The 23,031-nt window shown below is 40.2% G+C and overlaps 1 protein-coding gene across 1 annotated transcript in view; it reads left to right on the plus strand.

The window, feature by feature from the left end:
- The first annotated feature begins 94 nt into the window (after window positions 1-94).
- Window positions 95-23,031, plus strand: part of TRAK2 (trafficking protein, kinesin binding 2) — a 77,765-nt gene continuing 54,828 nt past the window's right edge. Inside the window, exon 1 of the mRNA XM_011974498.1 lies at window positions 95-356. The gene's annotated coding sequence lies outside the window, so the exon portion shown is untranslated. The remainder of the gene's footprint in view (window positions 357-23,031) is intronic.

A 23,031-nucleotide genomic window follows, 5' to 3' on the forward strand; every position in this document is an offset into this window, starting at 1 on the left:
GCCTCCCTCCCTGGGGCTGGGCAGCGAGAAGGCGGGGCCTTCGAGCTTGGGGCGGGGCGGGCAGGAAACTACAATTCCCAGCAGGTCTTGCGCTGGGGCCGTGGAGGCCGCTGGGAGAGTGGGTCTCCTTTGGCTTCCCCAATTGTGTAGGGGCTGCCAACGACCTGGTGTCGCCGCAGAACCTAGGTCGCCGAGTGATGATGTTGTGAAGTCGCCCGCCTGTCCCTGCCACGCCCGGGCGGTTGCTGGCAGTGGGAGCAGCGGCGGCAACTTCGGCTGCTGCTCTCAGGCTGCCGCTGCATTAGGGGCTTCCTGAGGAAGCGCGGGCGGAAGACAGAGGATGCCGAGCCACTCCAGTGAGTAAGCTATCCGTGCACAATTCGAACTTGCCCTTGACAAGTTCCCCGGAAGGCGGAGGGACCTCCTTGTCTTGAGCTCCTCCGGTCCCCGGAGGTCACGCGCCCACGCCGGAGCCGGAGGCTGGGTGCTGGAGGGCTGGGTCCGGGTCCCGCGGTGAGGAGTGGGTTGTTTCCTAAGTGTGGGTGCAAAGTGATGGGCGCTGGGCGCTGGCGTCGGGATTCAGCCCAGCTGCACATCTGAGGCTTGGCAGCTTCTCATAGCGCCTTATCCTCTGCCAGACAGCATCCATCTGGAGCCCCGTCTTTTAGGATGAGTGGCTTTAGGGTCGGGCATTAAACCTTAAGCCTCAGTCGCCATTTGTGATGTAAGTGGGAGGAGAGGGTGTTGGAAAGCGCTCTTTCTGGGTCAAATAGAGTTGGGCTTTTCTTGCAATTGATTTTGAGCCAGATGCCACATATCTTGAAAAACAAAAACGACTGACTTTCGTTTGAAGCCTAAGTAATAGATCTTGGCACATGTCCATTTTAGTACCAGCCCAAAAATAGTCTTTCAACTTAAAAAAAAAATCTGCGTCATAATAATAGGGATAAGTTCAGTTACTTGCTCATTCACCTTTTGCTTAGACCTGCTGTTTCTACGTCAGAAAAAAAGAAAAAAGTAACTTCACAGGAAATTCATCAAGTTAATGGAACGGACCATAGGAACAAAAGGAACACTTTCAGTTGTTGGTCTCCGTAAATTTTCCCGACCTTTAGGTCTTTGCTGTTGACTTGGAAGTCTGAGGTACAGTAGTCTCCAAATAGCACGTTAATGGTGGTGACATGACACTTAAAAACAAATTGTGAAGGACATTTGGTGGTGAGAAAGGTCAGGGATGAAGACACTTTATCATCCCAGCAGTTATTCCAGCTTTTCTTTTTATTTATTTATTTATTTATTTATTTATTTATTTATTTATTTTTTCTTAAGACAGAGTCTCGCTCTGTCTCCAGGCTCGAGTGCAGTAGGGTGATCTCGGCTCACTGCAACCTCCGCCTCCTGGATTCAAGCGATTCTCCTGCCTCAGCCTCCAGAGTAGCTGGGACTATAGGCGCATACCACCACGCTCAGTTAATTTTTGTATTTTCAGTAGAGAGGGGGTTTTACCATGTTGGCCAGGATGGTCTCGATCTCTTGACCTCATGATCCACCTGCCTCGGCCTCCCAAAGTGCTGGTATTACAGGCGTGAACCACCGTGCCCAGCCCCAGCTTTCTATTTTTAAAATTAGGTGATGTCCAACAAGTCTCAGACATTTAACAAGCACATACCATATGAAAGACAGTGTTTTTGTTATCTTGCAGACTTCATATGATGGAAGAGGTTTGTTAGAAATAACCGACATTTGGCTGGGTGCGGTGGCTCATGCCTGTAATCCCAGCACTTTGGGAGGCCGAGGTGGGCGGATCTCCTGAGGTTGGGAGTTCAATAACAGCCTGACCAACATGGAGAAACCCCATCTCTACTGCAAAAAAAAAAAAAAAAAAAAAATACACCAGTCTGGCCAATATGGTGACACCCCTTCCCTACTAAAAGTACAGAAATTAGCCGGGCGTGGTGGCACGTGCCTGTAGTCCCAGCTACTCGGGAGGCTGAGGCAGAATAATTCCTTGAACCCGGGAGGCGGAGGTTGCAGTGGGCCAAGATTGCACCACTGCACTCCAGCCTAGGCGTCAGAGCGAGACTCCATCTCAAAAAAAAAAAAAAACATTAACCAGGCATGGTGGCACCTGCCAGCAATCCCAGCTACTCAGGAGGCTGAGGCAGGAGAATCGCTTGAACCCAGGAGACAGAGGTTGCGGTAAGCCAAGATCGAGCCATTGCACTCCAGCCTGGGCAACAAGAACGAAATTCCGTCTCAAAAAAAGAAAAGACAGAACCAACATTTTAGTATTTGCAATCTGCCAGGCACCCCAGGTGGGAGCTCTTCATACTTTAGCTCAATCACTTCAACAAACCTATCGCACTAATCTGAGGCTCAAAGACTTGCTTATGTAACAAGGGGAGATTTAAATCTAGATCTGCCTTGCTTCAAAGTCACAGATCAGGTAACTAATACGTACTTCAGAAATTATAGACTTTAAAGGTTGAGTGGTTAAAGAGGATTGTCCAGTGTTATTATCTAAGACTGGTTCCAACACACACCTTGGACATCTGGAATAAGTCCTGAACCCCTGCTTTAGTTCTTTTGAGCAAACTGATTCTCTCTGCCCACAATTCCCATTTCTTACTGAACTGCTCAGTAAGACCCTAAAAGCCCATTCCAAATCCATCTCACTTATGTAAGAAATTATAAGACTGGACTTTTATCAAAAGGTTCTTTCCAGTTAACAGGTTTTGTGAGTCTGCAAATAAAAATATGACCCTGCTGGGCATGGTGACTCACACCTGTAATCCCAGCACTTTGAGGGCCCGAGGCAGGAGGATGGCTTGAGACCAACCTGTTCAACATAGCAAAACCCCATCTCTACCAAAAATAAAAATAAAAAATAGCTGGGTATGGTTGTTTGCACCTGTAGTCCCAGCTACCTGGGAGGCTGAGATCAAAGGATCCCTTGAGCAATTATGGCACCACTGTACTCCAGCTTGAGTGACAGTGAGATGCCATCTCTAAAAAAAATTAAAATATGAGCGGAGAAGTGTTATTCTCCACTGAAAGTTTCTTTGTTTTAGTGCCCCAAATATGCTAAATACCAATATAAGGAATGAGACAGATAATGTCTTATTTCATGTTTATTTTGAGCTCTGATTATATCACCTGTACCAGTTTTGAACCTCTTTAGTTATCATCCTGTTTAGTTAGTTAGAAATAGGAGGCAAAAAGGTAATAGTCACATTTAAATGACTTAGTAATTAAAGGAACTAAATTATTCATAGTTTAGTCATCTGTTAAGATCTGCAGTGTTCTTATAATAGGAAACATATAATACTATGTGCTAGATAATCTTTTACCTATATTAAGTTATCCTCACAATAGCACTGAGGTATTTTTATACATAGGCAACTAAAGCAAAGAGAGGATAGTAAATATACCAAAGGTCATGCAACTACTAAATGGTAGTATTGAGTGTCACAGCAGACAAGATCAAAATCTGTAATCTAACAGCTATTGAGCACCTACACAGCTGGGTGCTTTCATTATAAGTAGGTCATTTGTCTTTATAACTACTTTATTTACAATGGAAGTTCAGCATTTAATGACTTGCCCAGAGTCACAGATAAGTAAACTGTGGAACCAGGATTTGAACCCACGTTTGTCGTACTTCAAGGTTCATGTTCTTTCTTTCATTTCCCTTCAATGATCAAATCTTTGTTAAACACCTTCTGTGTGCCACACACTGTGCCAATGCTAGGAATTTAGTCTTTGCCCTTAAGGAATGTAGTTTGAAGAAGGAAAGAGACAATTAACATGGTGTGTTGAGCAATAGAATCACAGCTTGCAGAGGTAATTTGAGAGTGCAGAGAAGGAACACTGAAGTTAGCCTGGAGTAGGAAGGCTTGGACCAGTCTTGGGAAAAAAAATGGGAATTAGCCTGGGCACGGAAAAGGGGAAGGGGATATTATGGGCTGAATTGTGTCCTCCCAAAATTATGTTGAAGCCCTAACACCCATAACCTCAGAATGTGACTGTATTTGGAGACAGGGCTTTGGGGTGATTAAGTTCAGATGAAGCCATTAGGGTGGGTTCTAATCCAGTCTGACAGTTTTCCTTATAAGAAGGAAATCTGAACACAAAAAGAGACTCCAGAGTTGCATACACACAGGAAAGACCATGTGAGGGTTCATTAGGAAGATCAAGAAAAGAGGCCTCAGGAGAAACCAACCTGCCAATACCTTGATTTTGGACTTCCAGCCTCTAGAATTGTGAAAAAATAAATTTCTGTTGTTGGAGCCACCCAGGCTGTGGTATTTTTTTATGGAACCCCTAGCAAACTGACAAATAGGTGTTCTAGGCAAAAGGATTGACATACAAAAAGCCTTTAAGCTGTGGTTAGGTGATGGAGGTAGACATGCACGAAGCCTTTAAGCTGTGGTTAGGTGATTGAGGTTTTTTGGTGAGGAGATAAATGTTGAGAGAAATGAAACTGGAGATGAGGCTGGGGCTGGATTAGGAAGATTTTACGTGAGATGCCAAGGGACTTAAACTTTATCCTAAGGAAGATGGGATGGAGGTGGTTTGTAGCAGTGGAAAAGCATTAGATTTGCATTTTAGAAAGACTTAGACTTGTAAAGGATAAATGAAAGGTAATAAGACTGGAGACAAGGTAACCAAGGTAGCTAGTGCCACAGGACGCAGAACTAACAGTTTTCCCAGAATATTGAAATGTCTAACTGAAACAGAGCCACTGTTAATATAAGATTATAAAGGGTACAGCTAACCCTTAGAGTATACATAAGAAGATATAGAAAGAATTTGTATATAGCTGTTTGTACCCAGAGGCTGTCTTTATTTTGACATTTTGCTTTTCCTTATATAGATCATAAAGCTTTCTACACAACTATCAGAATATTCAGTATTTTTCCACCATAAAAAGTGATCTTATGTGTTTAATAGACACTTTTATGGTGCTGACACAGATGTAAGCCAAATTATCTGACAACCTTTTGAAATACCTACTATTCATTTTATACGTAAACATACTGAAGCACAGAGAGGTTAAGTAGCTTGTCCAAGATCACGTTGCTAACAGGCAGCAGAGTTAAGATTCAAACTCAGTCTGTCTTCAGAGTCTTTACACTGTGCTGTTGCTATATGATATTTATCTAGATCTTTATTTGTGAAAAGAGGGCAGAGTAATACAAAAATAAGTATGTTTGCTGTAAGAGGTATATAGTTTATCAGAGGAGATAAGGAACAGCTCTAAGGTTTTAAAAAGTGTTTTAGAGAAGAGCAGAAAGTGTTGGGAGACAACACCTCCTTCAAGTTGGGGTTTCTGCGAAGGCCTGTTGGGAAAAGTGGCATTGAGCTGGCATGGGAAGCATGGCTAGAATTTGCATATGTATAATGGGGAGAGGACATTAAAATTAGAAGAAATAGCATGGACAGAGTTACAGGACTGAGAATTTCCTGGTGTGTCTACGAAGCTAGTAAATGCAGTCCTTTCTTTTGGCTGGAATATGTTGTGTGGTTGGGGAAGTTGGAGAGCTAGTTTGCAGGGAGGGGCAAATGTCTGGGGAAGAGAATTCTCAGGGAGTGAGGGGCAAGAGAAGTTGTAAGGTTTCAAGCCTGAATAATTGAGGCATATGCCAGATGTAGTTATCTTTTAGGAAAGGAAAAAGTTCATCTAGCCCCAACAGGTCCTATTTTCACTATCTCACAAACCCGTAAATCCTTCTTATAATTTCCTTTCACCTGGTTTATACCTTTATTAATATAATCAATGTGTAAATGTGATAAAATTTTCTAATTATTTTTGTCTCTAATCTCTCCATTCCCAAAATTTATCCTGCATCCTGCATTTACATTTATTTCTCCAAATGTCACTTCTATTTAGAAATGTGTTCCCTGCAGGATCAAGTTGAGACTTCTTAATCTCAACTAGTCAAATTTAAATCTCCAAATACCTTCTGCATAATTCTTCCCACTCAAATTGGTCGTATACTGCTGCCAACCTGGCTGTGTCTGCTACTTGCTGTTGGATATTATCATTATTATTTTCTTCTACCAGATACTCTCCTCAACTATCCAAATCTTTTCCTCCTTAAGGAGTCCACTTAAATCTTACATCCTGTGTGAAACCAGACCACTTCAGCTAGAAAAGAGCTCTCTCCTAACAATTCTGTTGTAACACTCATCAAATATTTATTATCTGGTAGCATCTTATTTTCTTAGATTTCTTAGCTCATTGGATATTAGATCTAATCCAGACCATTAGAGCTCTCCCTTTTGGAGCTTAGACTTCTTACATCTTTAACCTCCCTTTGGGCAGAGGCTGCTGTGTACTACTGTTTATCTTTTTTTAGTACTTTTGGTTTAATTCAAGTGGCATTTGTTGAAAACTGTTCAATGAACAGCTGTTTGACCAGTTGTTAATTGAGGTCACTGTATTGAAATTTTCTTTTTCAACTGGCTGCTTAATATTTACATATGTTATAAGTAATGTTCTAGCTTTATTCTTAGCTTTACTACTGACTCACATAACCTCTTGAAGATACCCTGTTTACTCTGTGTTGTGGTTTATTCATGCTAGAAAATGAGTGTACAAAGTCTGCTGGTGGTATAGCAGTGGAACTAATTCATTTTGTAAAGATCCTTGAGGTCTTTGGAGCCTATCTATATTTATCTGTCAGTATTTGCCAAACTTTGAGTTCTTTCTTTTTAGAAAGCGTTTTGACAAGGCACAAAAAAGGAAGGAATGATTAAATAGAGTCTAATTTAAGAGTGTTATACTGTATTGTGTAACAATGGAGTTGATGAATTATGCATGTTAATGGTGAAAGAATTCCGCCACCAGTTTAGCTAATAGTTCATTTCAACACTAATTATTTATGGAGTTGCTTGAGCTTCTGACATTTTATATTCCTCTTCTGATCAGCAAGGAGGAGGGAGAAGATGGCAGCCTCTCTTTCCTTTCAAGAAAAAGTAGCCTCCTCTGCCTACCTTTGTTCTCTAACTCAGCATCCAATTTGTTTCTTTCACACATACAATTTTGTATATTATTACAAATATATTATTACAATTTTTGTAATATATGTGTGAAAGAAACAAACTAGATGCTGAGTTAGAGAACAAAGGTGGGCAAAGAAGGCTACTTTAGATCAAGTACACTGGTAAGTTTTAAGCTGAGACTTAAATGTGAGAAGTAGTTGGCATATAGAGAACAAGAGAGAAAGAGTATTCCAGGTACAGTGAACAATAGTTGCAAAGGCCCAGAGTTAACAGAGTGTGATGAGGAATTAAAAGAAGTAACAAAAGGTCTGTGTCTCTGTGGCTGAGTATGAGCAAGGAGGAGACTGGTACAAGATGAAGGAGGAGAAGTAGGCAGGGACCAGACTAGGCCAGACCTCACAGACTGTGATGAGAGGTGTGGTTTTATTGTTGGTACTATGAGAACCTTTGGATTTTTAAAGTATTATTTTATTTTTATTTTTATTTGTTTATGTATTTATTTATTTAATTAATTTCATTTTATTTATTTATTTATTTATTGAGACGCAGTCTCGCTCTGTCACCCAGGCTGGAGTGCAGTGGTGCGATCTCGGCTCACTACAACCTCTGCTTCCCGGATTCAAGCGATTCTCCTGCCTCAGGCTCCCAAGTAACTGGGAATACATGCCCGTGCTACCATGCCCGCTACTTTTTGTATGTTTTTGTAGAGATGGGGTTTTACCATGTTGTCCAGGCAGATCTCGAACTCCTGAACTCAAGTGATCTGCCTGCCTTGGCCTCCCAAACTACTGGGATTACAGCCGTGAGCGACTGTGCCCGCCCTGGATTTTTTTAAGAAGGAGTTTAGCTTTAAAAACACTATTCTTGCTGCTTATAGAGAATGGAGAAGAACCCTGTTTAAGGCCATGATTAAGCATGGAGCCGAGCCCTGTTAGGAGGTTTGTTGGTTCCTAGCCTAAGAGATGATGGTGGTTTGAACTAGGATGGTGGAAGAGAGGATGGAGAAAAGTGAGTAGATTTGAGGTATATATCGGTGGTAGTGTGTACAGGATTCGTTAATGGATTGAATGTGGCAGGATGAGGGATAGACGAATCTAGTATTCAGTGGATCATAGTCAGCCTGTGGGAAATTTGAGTGGAGTCAAGAAGTCTGTCTGAAGAGCCAGATTGGGAGTCACTAACACTAAAAAATAATTTAATCTGTGGTAGTAGTTAGTTGGCAAAAAGGTAATGAAAGAGCAACTAGAACAAGAACAATACAAAATGTGGTCACAGTTGGAACTCTGGAAAACACTAAAATTTAAGGATCAAGGGCAGGGAATGGGATGATCCAGTGAGGAGTTTGAGAATGAGCATTGTAAGATCTCTCTCTCCAGGAGAGCCAAGGAAGGGGAAGTTGAAATAGGGAGCAGTCAACAGTATAAACCAGAGATGATATAAGGTAACCATTAAGACGTCATAACTGGATTGATTAGCAGGGACTGTTGATGACCCAAGGTGGGTAGTTTCGGAAGAAATCAGGTTGTAGTGGGGTTGAGGGATGAATGAGAGGTGGGAAAGACAAAATGAGAGTATTTGAAGAAGCTTGGGTAAGGACAGTGGGGGTAGAGGGGAACTCGAAGACTTGGGAAAGGTAGGGGTTTCTTTAATGGTAGATTTTAATAAAATAAAAGAACTTGAGCTTGTTTAATAAGCCAAAGAAGAAGGTGAAACTGATGGAGGATAGGGATAATTAACGGAGCAAGGTTTAGAGAAGGCAGGAAGAGGACTGTTGAGTTGTATTGAATTACTTTTTAACTGGGTATACATATACACATGGTAGAAAAATTGAAAGGTATATGATAAAAAGTAAGTTTCTCTCTCTTTTCTGTCTTCCAGCCACCCAGTTCCTTCTCAAAGAGGATTACTAATTTACACTCTGATCAACAAGTGTTCAAGTGCATAACAGATTATGTTTGTCCATAATTCTCAGGTTAGAGCAAAAGCTAGCTATAGATTACATGGATTTATTGTTGGGAGGAATGAGAATAAGAGAAATGAAGAACAGATAGAGGGTCAGAGATAAGTGAGAAAAGATGTGGTATGGAATTGTCTCAGGAAAGAAAGGATGTTTAAGAGGATAATGGGGGGCATGCCTATGGAGTGAGGCCCACAGTTGACGACTGAATTTGCGCATCCCTATTCCACATGGTGTTGTGACCTTTTCAGAAGAACGTAACTGCCTCTTTATATTTAAAGTGCAAGTCAATTTAGAAAATTGATTGCTAAACATTCATCATTTTTGTAAAGTATATCATGTTTGGGGTCCAAGCATCAAATCTCTGCTCTCTGCTCTTATTGCTTTCCACCATAGGCATCCTTCTTTGGGGTTATTCAGGCCAGTGGTATAAGTTGAAGCAAAAGGAAGCTTGTTGGTTAAGAAAGAGCACACCATCGGCCGGGTATGGTGGCTCACGCCTGTAATCCCAGCACTTTGGGAGGCCCAGGTGGGTGGATCACGAGGTCAGGAGTTCGAGACCAGCCTGGCCAACATGTGGTGAAACCCCATCTCTACTAAAAATACAAAAATTAGCTGTACGTGGTGGCGCACGCCTGTAATGCCAGCTACTCTGAAGGCTGAGGCAGGAGAATTGCTTAAACCCGGGAGATGGAGGTTGCAGTGAGCCGAGATTGCGCCTCCGTACTCCTGCCTGGTCGACAGAGCAAGACTCTGTCTCGGGGGAGAAAAGTAGAAAAAAGAAAGAGCACACTGTCTGGAGGAAGAAAGGAGGAGGAGGAGACTAGAAACCAACTAAAATGCCTCTGAGATGCTACTACTGTTCCCAAAGCCTGTAATTTAACAACTAAAAAAACATTTCAACCATTCTTAACTTTCTCAGCCAGTACTAGGCCAAACCACTGAATTTGCCTTTGTTTTATTTTTAGTTACAAAATTGAAAGAGTACACATGAAGCTTTTATTAGCAATTGTGAGTTTTTAAAAGAAGATATCTGATCACTTCTCATTTGATGTGGGGCTTATTTTAAATGCATTCATGATCAGCTGCAAATGCTCTTAGTGGAAATGGTGATAAAACTAAGCAATGAGCCAAATGAATGTTCAGTTTTGGCTTTCCTATGAGACTGACAACTAGTTCTTTTTAGTTATTACAGAAAAGTGTATAGTGTGTCATTGCTATAAAAATGATAAAGCACCCTTTTAACACCAGACCCTTTTATGCAGAGTTTTTCATAAAGCACATAAGTGTTTTTCTTTAGAATATTCAGTCTTAGCTTAACTGTGTTTTTCAAGGCAATTCATTTAGTTGATGTTGTATTGAAAATGTATTAATATCGACTTTGTTCATTAAATTACTTCTGTAATTCAGTGTATTGATATTTTTAATGATTAAGCTTCTAGGTAGTAGGTATGTATTTTGCAAGACGACTGTGTGTCAGTTGCTGTTAGGTTTTGGACATACAAAAATAAGATCCCTTCCTTTGAGGAACTTGCAGCGTAGTGAGGGAGAAATGACTGGTGGGCGGCCATCTTCTGGGATCATCCAAGAAAGGGAGTCAGTAAACACTGATTAACCCATTTATGCCACAGTTTGCAAATTTTTTTGTGTGAAAAATTAGACCTTGGCGATGACCTTGAGCAGTATGATATGACTCCCACAAGTTTAGCATTCCAATAATGCAACAGTAGGCATAAATGGGTTAAGAGCAAAAATTACGATGAGGAATGTTAAGATTTCCTAAACCTTTTTTCCATACTTGTAATCCACCTTTTATTTCCCTTAGCAGTTATCAGTACAATTTCACAAAAGAATAGAGGAAGAGCTGTCTTTTCTTGGGAGACAGTTAAGAAAGGACAGAGTGTATTCACAGCTAGGCTAGGTAAAAGAATACCAGGTGAGAGAAGCACTTGCCGACAGTGCCAAAGGAGGAAGAGAAAGCCAGCTAAATCGCTGGTGCTGGAGGGATGAAAGAAAGCGGTACTTGGGAACCCAGCCAAGGGCAGAAAAACAGGTCCTGGAGTTCAGTCAAACAGGCACCTTATGGGTGTTCTGATAACCTGGTTATCTGGTTTCTCAGCCAACAGCAAGTTAGAAAGGGGAGAGGCAAGCTAGCAACAGTAAAATGTAATAGTTGATAGCCTCACAGTGAGGGAGGAAACAAAATTAGAAATGGGCTTAAAATCTTTTAAAAAATTAGCAATTTGGGATTATTTAGTACCCGGAGAAAGAGCTCTTTAACTGTGGATGGGTGCAGGCTTGTTGGGGGGCAGATAGAAGCGGGTCATTTTCTATTTTGCCATCTTGGCTACATCACCCAGAAAAGGCTCTTTAAAAGTTTATAATCCTGGAGGATATCACTGTAGTCATTATATTATAATACAGTAATTGCTATTCTTAGTAATGATGCTGAGTCATCAAATTATTTTCTGTCCAGCCTATCTAAGGACTTTTTTTTTCCTCCCATGGCAGTTTATTGGACTTTCCTCGTTATCATATATTAACTTCAGGAGGAAAACATCTTACCATCAATGTTTTTTTTAAAATAAGAAAACTATGGAAAACCGACAAAAGCAAAAAAAGAAAAGTGTTAAAGATTTTGTGGTATTTTTGCCACCATGTTGTCAGTCCCATCTCTAGGGAATGTTTGCACCTTCAAAGTAACCAATGGGCTTAGTTAGTATAGCCCTGCACATACACATACCTTTACTGAAACCCATGAGAGACCTGTGTAGACTTTTGTAAATTAGGCTAAGAAAGCTTTCCATTTCCATGTATTCTAACAGTCTCATGTTCTTAGGTAGTTCATGTTCCTCCCTACTATAGACTACAAGGATGTAGTTTGACTACCGCCTGATTCATTCATTTAACAGATATTTATTGAATGCCTGTCATTTGCAAGATGCTAAGATAGAGGTAGACTTAATTTATTGGAATAGAGATTTATTTTTTATCTATGTTCCATTTACTGCTTTTAGCAGGTGAAAACAAGTAACAGAATGATTCCCAATTTATGGTAATACATCTATATTATTTTCTTGGTATTGTAGAATTACCCACTTAAAAACAGAACCAAAGTCAGATTTGGAGTTGTCTTATTAAGAATCATGTGATGTACATACAGCACACACACAGATTATTCTGCCTTCTTGTAAATACACCCGACTTTGGAACCAGATAAGTCATTTCTAAAAGCAAATATAAATCGCTCAAGAACAAATGGTTAAGGGGAGCAGATTACTTGTTTTTTTTCTTCTTCTTCTTTATTTAGTAACCACTAAGTGTTTTTAAAAAGTGGAGTAGAGACATAGGATTGTGGTAGAATTATCTGAGACTTTTGCAAACTACACACACACTCCCTATCCTCACACTCCAGTCCCTTGCTAGTAAAGCTCAGAGGGTGAAGGCCCTAGCTTTGGAAAAACATAGTTGGGTTCGATTCCTGGGTCTTGATATGGACAAGTAGTTAACCTCTAAGCCTTAATTTTCTTGTCTGTAAAATGATGACAGTAATAGCATTCACCTCATGGAATTGTGAGGATTAAAGGAGGTGATCATACACAGAAAGCGTTTAACATGATGCCTGGCACCTAGTAAGTACTATCAGCTAACTATTATTATTAGGGAAGATTGATTCGCAACAGAATTGAGAACATATTTCTTTATCATATGCATTTCATTTGAAACACAGAAGGCTCTTGTGTCTTTATCATAAATTATTTACCATTATTGGCTCGTCTTAGAAACCTTCTGAGTGCTAGTTTCATTTGTTTTATTGTTCAGTAAAGTCATGAACTTCACTAAAATGTTTTGATTTTTGCTTTCAGTGTCAAAGAGCTGGTTCCTTTTGCTCAGGAAAAGTTTCACAGGGCAGTGGTATCTCCTCTTTAATTGTGTAGGTCTGGAAACTGAAGTTTTCTCGCTGTACTGAGTTGATAAGGCCCTGAGAAAATGATACACTAATAAAACACATTAAAGAATGATAAATAAGCCAGGATGTGTGGTCTTAATATACAGTACAGCTGCCAAGTGGACTACATATTTTGGTCCCCATAGAGTTAGTATATTGTTCCCTTATAAGAAAGTCTGCATGAAAAACCAAGTTGCTAGGTTTGTGTGTGTATTTACAGGTGGAGGACATTTGAAGCATAAGGACTGGTATGCTGAGAGTGGGGAGGGTGTGCAGAATAGCAGTAAGCGTTCTTAGAGCCACATTAGCTCAGAGTAGAGAGGGTTAAGACTGAAGGACACGGCAGGAAACTGTAGCCAGGGACAGAGAAGGATTAAACTAGGGCCATAGCAATAGGCTTGGAGAATAAATTGACAGAACTGGTGACTACATAGAAAGCAGGTATTGAGGAAAGGAAGGATAATGCTTAGATTTTTGGCTCTGCTGATCAGGTGAATTGGTGATATCAACTAGTTAGTGAAGCAGAAAAAGAAAAACATTTAATGGGAGAAGGAAAAATGAGTTCAGTTTAGAATGTGGTGAATTTATGGTAATGATTATAAATTGGTACTGAGATTTCCAGTATAAAGTCACAAAATGCCAATTTGGGTTGAAGATAGAGACTTGGAGAGTAAGTGTAGTTGGAAATTGAGGCCTTTGAAGTAGGTGAGATTCCAGAGGAGAGAAAGGAGAGAGAGAGGGCCCATGAGAGAATCCCGAAGAACTGGGGATACTTGCCGTTAAAGGCAGGTGGAGGAAGAGAGTTCCCCGATTTCCACAGCCTCCTATTTACTATAGCCTTCAAGCTCTGAATCTAATAACCTCCTGGGTTGCAGATAGCCAACAGCCATATCTCAAAATATTTACCTGTTCTTATTTGCCCTGAATTTCATGGGCAAACCAAAGGCATCTGTTGAATGTCAATTCTCCCTCAAAAAGTAACCTTATCTTCAAAGCCCTTGAGTTGTTTGTGGCAACTGGTTTTGAAGAACAATGAGTCTTATGTCTAAACATACTATAATTAGAAAGTCTGTAGCCTAGTAAAATTACATTACTAAAATGGTTATGTCTTTAATATGCAGATAATTCTAGAATAAATCTAGAATTATATGTGTTTATAATATTCCTCCATCCTGACCATCACTCACCGCCATTTTAAGTTACCCTCTGTTCTGGTCATGTAAGATTGGTATGTCCTGGTGCCACTGATTACTTCGTTGACTTGAAGAGCTATATTGCCTATAGTTTTCCTTTTGACACTGATCATATGGGGACTTCTGTTTCTGAAGGCATTAAGGACTATAATTTTTAAATAACTGAAGGATTTAGAATCATCTTAAGCCACCAAAAGCAAATTTGTGTTTTGTTGTTAGAGAGGACAAAGAGAAATAAGGCCATAGATTTTCTACCTCTTCTTGACTTGTTGCTGTTTTTAAAATTTGTGTTTTCCTTATTGCTATGTGAAAGTGCTATTTCAAGGGGTCTTCCTAGCTATTCAAGGATAAATTCTGAAGAGCAGATTATACAGAAATATTCTTAAATCTGTTAGCACAATTGTTATCTATTCAGTCTGTTTCTAATCTTCTGTTAAGTATTTCCAGATTTTCGGTCAATGGTATCTTTTTATTGAAACTAGTGCCTAAATTTTGCCAGTTATCATTGAAAGAAAATTCTTTCTGACTTGTTCAGGAAGGATTTATTTGGTTCTAGAAGTGTAGTACATGTTTTAGTACTCACAGATTCTATTGTATAAAATGCCTCTGCTTGAGATGTTTTCCCCCATTTTTGGTTAAGAGAACAGGAAATCCATGAACTCTGTAATGCCATTTACTCTGCATTACTCATTTTGAAGACCTATACTTTTTTTTTCTTTTTCAATCATTACTTTAATCGAAAGGACATAATTTTCTGTTGAAAATAATAAAAAATATAGTAACTATGATATTTTATTAATATCCTGGAATATAAATTATTGACAGCAACTGCCCTTGTGAAGTAATATTTTAATATGTCTAACCCAAGAGTCAGCTGAGTGTCCAGACCCTTCAAGAGTGAAATAGTTGCCGTAAACCTTCAGTTGCATGTGAAGTTTTCATATGGGGAAGCCAAAACCCTCCCTGTGATTTCTGCAGATTCCTGATCTTCTCTCTGAGCTCCTGCCATCTCCATGAGACCTCTCGCTCTTCCCTCTCCCTTTTAGGAGAAAGAAAAAACTTATTTCCCTGTCTTGTGCAGAGCAGTTTTTAGCCTTCTTTTTGATGCTATGAAACCTTACCTTCTACCTTAAGAGACTTTTCCAAGTCTTTTCCCAAACAAAAAGTATTTCTTTCCTATAAGAAGCACTGTTGTCAGATGTTAAGATAATAAAATGTGTACTTTGTTAGGTATGATTTGGTAATAATAGCCCTTTAAGTAACACTTATTTTCTCCATTAATCTAACTTTCAAATATTTGAATAATGCCTACTAAACTCAGTCTCCATTCTTGAAAAGTTGTAAGAAAACCTATCTTGAAAAGGCTTTTGCAATGTTAGATTTGAATATTATTATATAGCATTGAGTAGCTTTTATGCCAAATGGCAGAGAGAAGATATTGCTCACTTAAGAGACTACAGAATTTCAGGTAGAGTTTATGTCAAGTTGCTCTTTCTTTTAAAGAAATAAATTAAGGCCAGGCATGGTAGCTCATGCCTGTAAACCCAGCATTTTGGGAGACCAAGGCAGGCAGATCACTTGAGTTTAGGAGTTCGAGATCAGCCTGGACAACATGGTACAACCCCATCTCTACAAAGACATACAAAAATTAGCTGAGCATGGTGGCAGGTGCCTGTAGTCCAGGCTACTTGGAAGGCTGAGGTGGGAGGATCCCTTGAACCCAGGAGGCGAGTGTTGCAGTGAGTGGAGATCATGCCACTGCACTCCAACCTGGGCAACAGAGTAAGACCCTGTCTCAAATTTAAAAAAAAGAAAGAAATCAAGAATGCGTTATGAAATGTGAGACTGAAGTCTACCTGTTTGAGGTTTCCTTTTAGTATTATTGAGCTATCTTATTTCCTTTGACTAAACTACATATGACCATTGCTAAATTATTTTTGACTGGCAAATAATAATTTGCTTTGTTATTCAGATTTCTAAGCCAATCATGACCTTTCATAGAAACAGTGAATTTGAAAACAAATGGATGATGGGACAAAGCATAAAACTAGGGATGTATAAATATTAACCAATGCTGTATTAAGCATTTTTATATATCTCCTATGTCCTTTGATAATGTCACTCTGCGACATCAAGCAAAAGATAGAATTCCTGTCCAGAAGTATAGTTTGAAAACATGTTGATATTGCTTATTCAGTTGCTTATGCAATTTCTTTAAGAGTTTGGTGTTCTTTTATTCTATAATCCAAAAATATTATGATTTTGGGGTATAAATCTATAGGACAGAAAGTCTTTGCATGGTAGATTAACTTTCTCATAAATCCTTTGAAACTCTTCTGCTTAAAACTTGTAACTTACGAACTTTATGGATAGGGACAAAGTATACTCCAGAGCAAGGGATTTAGCTGTGCTGGTCACCAACAGAGGAATATTTTCAACTCGGCCATTATTATTATTTATAGCATGTTTGTTGTAGTGCATTGTTTTGAGGTATTCTGTATTACAAATCCCATTTTTGTCCCTGAAAGCAATGCTAGTGATAGATTAATGGGCACAAAAGTAGAAATTGTGTAAAAATTTGAAAGTGAGAAACTTACACTGATTAGATATATCATTGGAAGATAAGAATGATTATGACGGACAGTCCATGATGTGTGACAAAAGATGTACCCATGCAGTTGACAGTCAGCCAGAGGTGAAGACATGTGACTGACTGAAATGGTTTTGGCAGAGGATTGTGGTTAAAGTGGAATGCCTGTTTAGTCAAAGGTGAAGGTTAGGATTTCAAGAACTTTAAGCATGGTGAATTAAAGTGCTGCTGTGGAAACTTATCAAAAACCACAGCTGGCACCATGGGTTCAAGGCCTTTTCTAATCTGCAGGTGAAGCTCTGATAGGGATTCCTTAGCTGCCAGAGGTTACCTCCCTTCTCCTGTTGGTGAAGATTGTGTCAGGGAGGGGTTGCCTGCCTCAGCAGATATTCATTATAAACAGACAGGGCAGTTTTTAAAATGCCCAAAATATTCAACTAGGAGGAAATACTGACCCCATAAAACTAAATCTCACACATGGTTTTGGACGTTTAAACTAATGGATTTAACAGCCTTTTGGAATTCAGCCTGTTTGTAAGTAGAGCGACCTCCATATATTTCATATTCTGAACACCCTACTTATCTTTAAGTCAAATGACAATTAAAAAGAGGGACAAAATATTTGCTGATCACAAATCCTATTTCCTCAGGGTGAACTTTACAATTGCTGATAGAACGGCTGTGCTGAATGTAGCCAGTCTAGCTTTCCCGCGGCGTTGGTGCAGCTGGATAGTGATATGTGGCCTCTGCCTTCCTGAGGTCTGCTGCTCACGGTCCAGGCTGGGTTTTGCTGGTGGTGCTCCTCCCGCCTTTTTTTTTCAGCTCTTAGCACTGAAGCCATGATGGAGTCTTTAAGTGGTTTAATATCTGGTTTTTAAATTACTGTGGTTTTTTTGTAAACTTTATCTGTAGTGTAGCCAGATACATTAAAATTAGTGTGTCTCTGTCTTTGTCAAAAATATATTATTTTATATAAGGACATGGTAAATTACCATTTTTAAAATTAGCTTATCTTTTGTCTGGATTAGGTTGCCACTGCCTAAGAGAACTGTTGCTGAATTGGTGATTGGCACTGTTCCTGCATGCATTTCAGCAGCCCACGTGTTTTTTAATTAATCCCCAAATCATTGCTTATAAAATAAAAATTTTGAATATATTTCCAGTGTAACTGTTTCACTAAATAATTGCATTTTTTGCAATCCCAGGCTTTATGCCCAGCAGAGGTGAACTTTCCCAGAGTTGTTTTAGCCTTCTCAATAAGGCTGTTTTGGCCAGAGTATCCTATTTTAAGGAAGTAGCGAGATATTTTTTAGGCACAAGGCCTATATTTAGGCATTCACTGTTGACCAATTAGTTCCATGGCTGGGCTAAACTATCTAAGTCATTAGCCATGTTGTGTCCTGCCAGCAATATTTATGTCAATGACATGTTTTGGTTGTTCTTTTTAAGTCTCATGCTTCTTAAAATAAGTTACTTAGTTATTTTGCTTTATTTTCTTCTTAATGTGCATGGATTACAAAGGCTGGCTTCTTGTTAAATAATACATGCCTGATTGGTTGTTTTATAAAGAAAAGCAGTGAAGTTGTTCCTAAAAAGACTGAATAAAGATCCGGCAAAGAAAGTAGATGGCCCTGAAAAAAGTGCACAGAATACGTGTGCACAGATTAGGAAAGGCACTGAAAATGCGTCATTTGTGTTTGCCAAAGTTTAGTTTCTACTGCATTTAGGACTCTGTATAAGCTTTTGGTTTATTCATGCATCCGAGAGACAGGAAGAGAATGATTAATCACACTAAGCTAACGTCACTCATCAGAAATCAGGAAGTAAATTCTTTCTTAGGTTGAAAGAAGATGCTATCAAGCAATTGAGAGTAGGCCTTAGATTGTGCCCAACATTGTGTAAGGTGCAATAACAATAATAATAATTATTATAAAATCGTACTTTGGTGATAGAAATATTAATAATAACCAGTACTTGCATAGCATTTACTGTATTCTAAGACATTATTCTAAGACCTTTATGTGTACTAACTCATGTTATTTCTCAATAACCCTCTGAGGTAGCTGCTACTATTATCCTCTCATAATTCACTTAATCCCCATAAAGTAGACCCTGTTATTAGGCCCACTTAACTGATGAAAAAATGAGGTCAAGTAATTTGTCCAAGATTACCCAACCAGTAAGTGATGGTGCTGAAGTTCAAATTTAGGCACTCTAGTTCCAGAATCCACATTCTTAACCACTGAAGTAGGCTTAATATTGGCCCTCAAAGATATCTAGATCTTGATCCCCTGGATCCTGTGAATATTACCTTATATACGAAAAGGACTTTGCAGACATGGCTACATTAAGGATCTTGAGATGGAAGATTATGCTGGATTATCCAGTTTGACCTTAAATGTCATCACAGGTGTCCTTATAGGAGTGAGGCAAAGGAGACCTGACAGCAGAAGAAGACAGTGTGATAGTAGAAGCAGAGAGAGACTTGAAGATGCTATGCTGCTGTCATAGAAGATCGTAGAAGAGACCCTGAGCCAAGTAATACAACTCTAAAAGCTAGAAAAGGCAAGGGAATGATTTTTCCCTGGAGCCTCCAGAGGGAGGGGTCATAAACTTTCTAACACCTTGGTTTTGGTCCATTGAAACCTTTTCATTTTTCTGACCTCCAGTACTGTAAGATCATAAATTGATGTTGTTTTAAGCCACTAAGTTTATGGTAATTTGTTGTAGCACCAACAGGAAATGTGTAGCCACACTGCTATGGAGAAAGATGCTAGGTATAGTTAAGACTTTTTTGTTATTAGCAAACCTTCCTCAGACCCATGAAGGAATGAGCTTCAGTAATCATCACTCTTGATAATCCCAGCTTTATGGCACTTGAAACTTTATTAGCAGGAGCATGGTTTCTTAGGCTTTATGTCCTTCTATGTGAAGATTACTCAGAGATAATCTTCAGTCTACATCTACTCCATACTCAAATGTGGTAGTCATTCTGGATACACAGTTGGCTGTTGAGCCAGAAATTTAAGAAATATTAGACAGGGAAGGGTTCCAAAATGGCCAAATAGGAACAGCTCCGGTCTATAGCTCCCAGCATGAGCGATGCAGAAGAGAGGTGATTTCTGCATTTCCAACTGAGGTACCAGGTTCATCTCACTAAGGCTTGTTGGACAGTGGGTGCAGCCCACGGAGGGTAAGCCAAAGCAGGGCAGGGCATCACCTTACCTGGGAAGTGCAAGGGGTTGAGGAATTCCGTTTCCTAGCCAAGGGAAGCTGTGACAGATGGTACCTGGAAAATTGGGAAACTCCCACCCTAATACTGCCCTTTTCCAACACTCTTAGCAAAGGGCACACCAGGACATTATATCCCACGCCTGGCTCAGAGGGTCCCACACCCACGGAGCCTTGCTCACTGCTACCACAGCAGTCCAAGATCGAACTGCAAGGTGGCAGCAAGGCTTGAGGAGGGGCGTCCGCCATTGCTGAGGCTTGAATAGGTAAGCAAAGAAGCCCAGAAGCTCAAACTGGGTGGATCCCACCACAGCTCAAGGAGGCCTGCCTGCCACTGCAGACTCCACCTCTGGGGGCAGGGCATAGCTGAACAAAAGGCAGCAGAAACTTCTGCAGACTTAAACGTCCCTGTCCGACAGCTTTGAAGAGAATAGTGGTTCTCCCAGCACGGACTTTGAGATCTGAAAACAGACAGACTGCCTCCTCAAGTGGATCCCTGACCCCTGAGTAGCCTAACTGGGAGACACCTCCCAGTAGAGGCTGACTGACACCTCATACAGCCAGGTGCCCCTCTGAGACGAAGCTTCCAGAAGAAGGATCAGGCAGCAACATTTGCTGTTCTGCAATATTTGCTGTTCTGCAGCCTCTGCTGGTAATACCCAGGCAAATAGGGTCTGGAGTGGACCCCCAGCAAACTCCAACAGACCTGCAGCTGAGGGTCCTGAGTGTTAGAAGGAAAACTAACAAACATAGAGGTCATCCACACCAAAACCCCATCTCTAGTTAACCATCATCAAAGACCAAAGGTAGATAAAACCACAAAGATGGGGAGAAACCAGAGCAGAAAAGCTGAAAATTCCAAAAATCACAGCACCTCTTCTCCTCCAAGGGAACGCAGCTCCTCGCCAGCAACAGAACAAAGCTGGACGGAGAATGACTGACAAATTGACAGAAGTAGGCCTCAGAAGATCAGTAATAACAAACTTCTCTGAGCTAAAGGAAGATGTTTGAACCATTGAAAAGAAGCTAAAAACCTTGAAAAAAGATTAGACAAATGGCTAACTAGAATAAACAGCATAGAGAAAACCTTAAATGACCTGATGGAGCTGAAAACCATGGCATGAAAACTATGTGATGCATGCACAAGCTTCAGTAGCCAATTCGATCAAGTGGAAGAAAGGGTATCACTGATTGAAGATCAAATGAATGAAATTAAGCAAGAAGAGAAGTTTAGAGAAAAAACAGTAAAAAGAAATGAACAAAGCCTCCAGAAAATATGGGACTATGTGAAAAGACCAAATCTACGTCTAATTGGTGTACCTGAAAGTGACGCAGAAAATGGAACCAAGTTGGAAAACACTCTTCAGGATATTATCCAGGAGAACTTCCCCAACCTAGCAAGGCAGGCCAGCATTCAACTCCAGGAAATACAGAGAACGCCACAAAGATACTCCTCAAGAAGAGCAACTCCAAGACACATAATTGTCAGATTCACCAAAGTTGAAATGAAGGAAAAAATGTTAAGGGCAGCCAGAGAGAAAGGTCAGGTTACCCACAAAGGGAAGCCCAACAGACTAAAAGCGGATCTCTCAGCAGAAACTCTACAAGCCAGAAGAGACTGGGGGCCAATATTCAACATTCTTAAGAAAAATAATTTTAAACCCAGCATTTCATATCCAGCCAAACTCAGTTTCATAATTGAAGGAGAAATAAAATCGTTTACAGACAAGCAAATGCTGACAGATTTTGTCACCACCAGGCCTGCCTTACAAGAACTCCTGAAGGAACCACTAAACATGGAAAGGAACAACTGGTACCAGCCACTGCAAAAACATGCCAAATTGTAAAGACCATTGATGCTGGGAAGAAACTGCACCAACTAACAAGCAAAGAAACTAGCTAACATCATAATGAAAGGATCAAATTCACACATAACAATATTAACCTTAAATGTAAATGGGCTAAATGCTCCAATTAAAAGACAGACTGGCAAATTGGATAAAGAGTCAAGACCTATCAGTCTGTTGTATTCAGGAGACCCATCTCACGTGCAGAGACACACATAGGCTCAAAATAAAGGGATGGAGGAAGATCTACCAAGCAAATGGAAAACAACAAAAAGCAGGGGTTGCAATCTACTCTCTGATAAAACAGACTTTAAACCAACAAAGAACAAAAGAGACAAAGAAGGCCATTACATAATGGTAAAGGGATCAATTCAACCAGAAGAGCTAACTATCCTAAGTATATATGCACCTAATACAGGAGCACCCAGATTCATAAAGCAAGTCCTTAGAGACCTACAAAGAGATTTAGACTCCCACACAATAATAATGGGAGACTTTAAGACCCCACTGTCAACAACAGACAGATCAACGAGACAGAAAGTTAACAAGGATATCCAGGAATTGATTTCAGCTCTGCACAAACAGACCTAATAGACATCTACAAAACTCTCCACCCCAAATCAACAGAATATTTATTCTTCTCAGCACCACATCGCACTTATTCAAAAATTGACCACATATTTGGAAGTAAAGCACTCCTCAGCAAATGTAAAAAAAAAACAGAAACTAGGCCAGGTGTGGAGGCTCACACCCATAATCCCAGCACTTTGGGAGGCCGAGGCAGATGGATCACGAGGTCAGGAGATCAAGACCATCCTGGCTAACACGGTGAAACCCCATCTCTACTAAAAGTAAAAAAATTACCCAGGTGTGGTGGTGGGCGGCTGTAGTCCCAGCTACTCGGGAGGCTGAGGCAGGAGAATGACATGAACCCAGGAGGCAGAGCTTGCGGTGATTGGAGATCGCACCACTGCACTCCAGGCTGGGCGACAGAGTGAGACTCCGTCTCAAAACAAACAAAAAAACAGAAACTATAACAAACTGTCTCTCAGACCACAATGCAATCAAATTAGAACTCAGGCTTAAGAAAGTCACTCAGAACCACACAACTACATGGAAACTGAACAACCTGCTCCTGAATGACTACTGGGTAAATAACAAAATGAAGGCGGAAATAAAGATGTTCTTTGAAACCAATGAGAACAAAGACACAACATACCAGAATCTCTGGGACACATTTAAAGCAGTGTGTAGAG

This window comes from Mandrillus leucophaeus, unplaced genomic scaffold (assembly GCF_000951045.1).
Source record: "Mandrillus leucophaeus isolate KB7577 unplaced genomic scaffold, Mleu.le_1.0 Scaffold146, whole genome shotgun sequence".
In the NCBI taxonomy this organism is placed as follows: Eukaryota; Metazoa; Chordata; class Mammalia; order Primates; family Cercopithecidae; genus Mandrillus; species Mandrillus leucophaeus.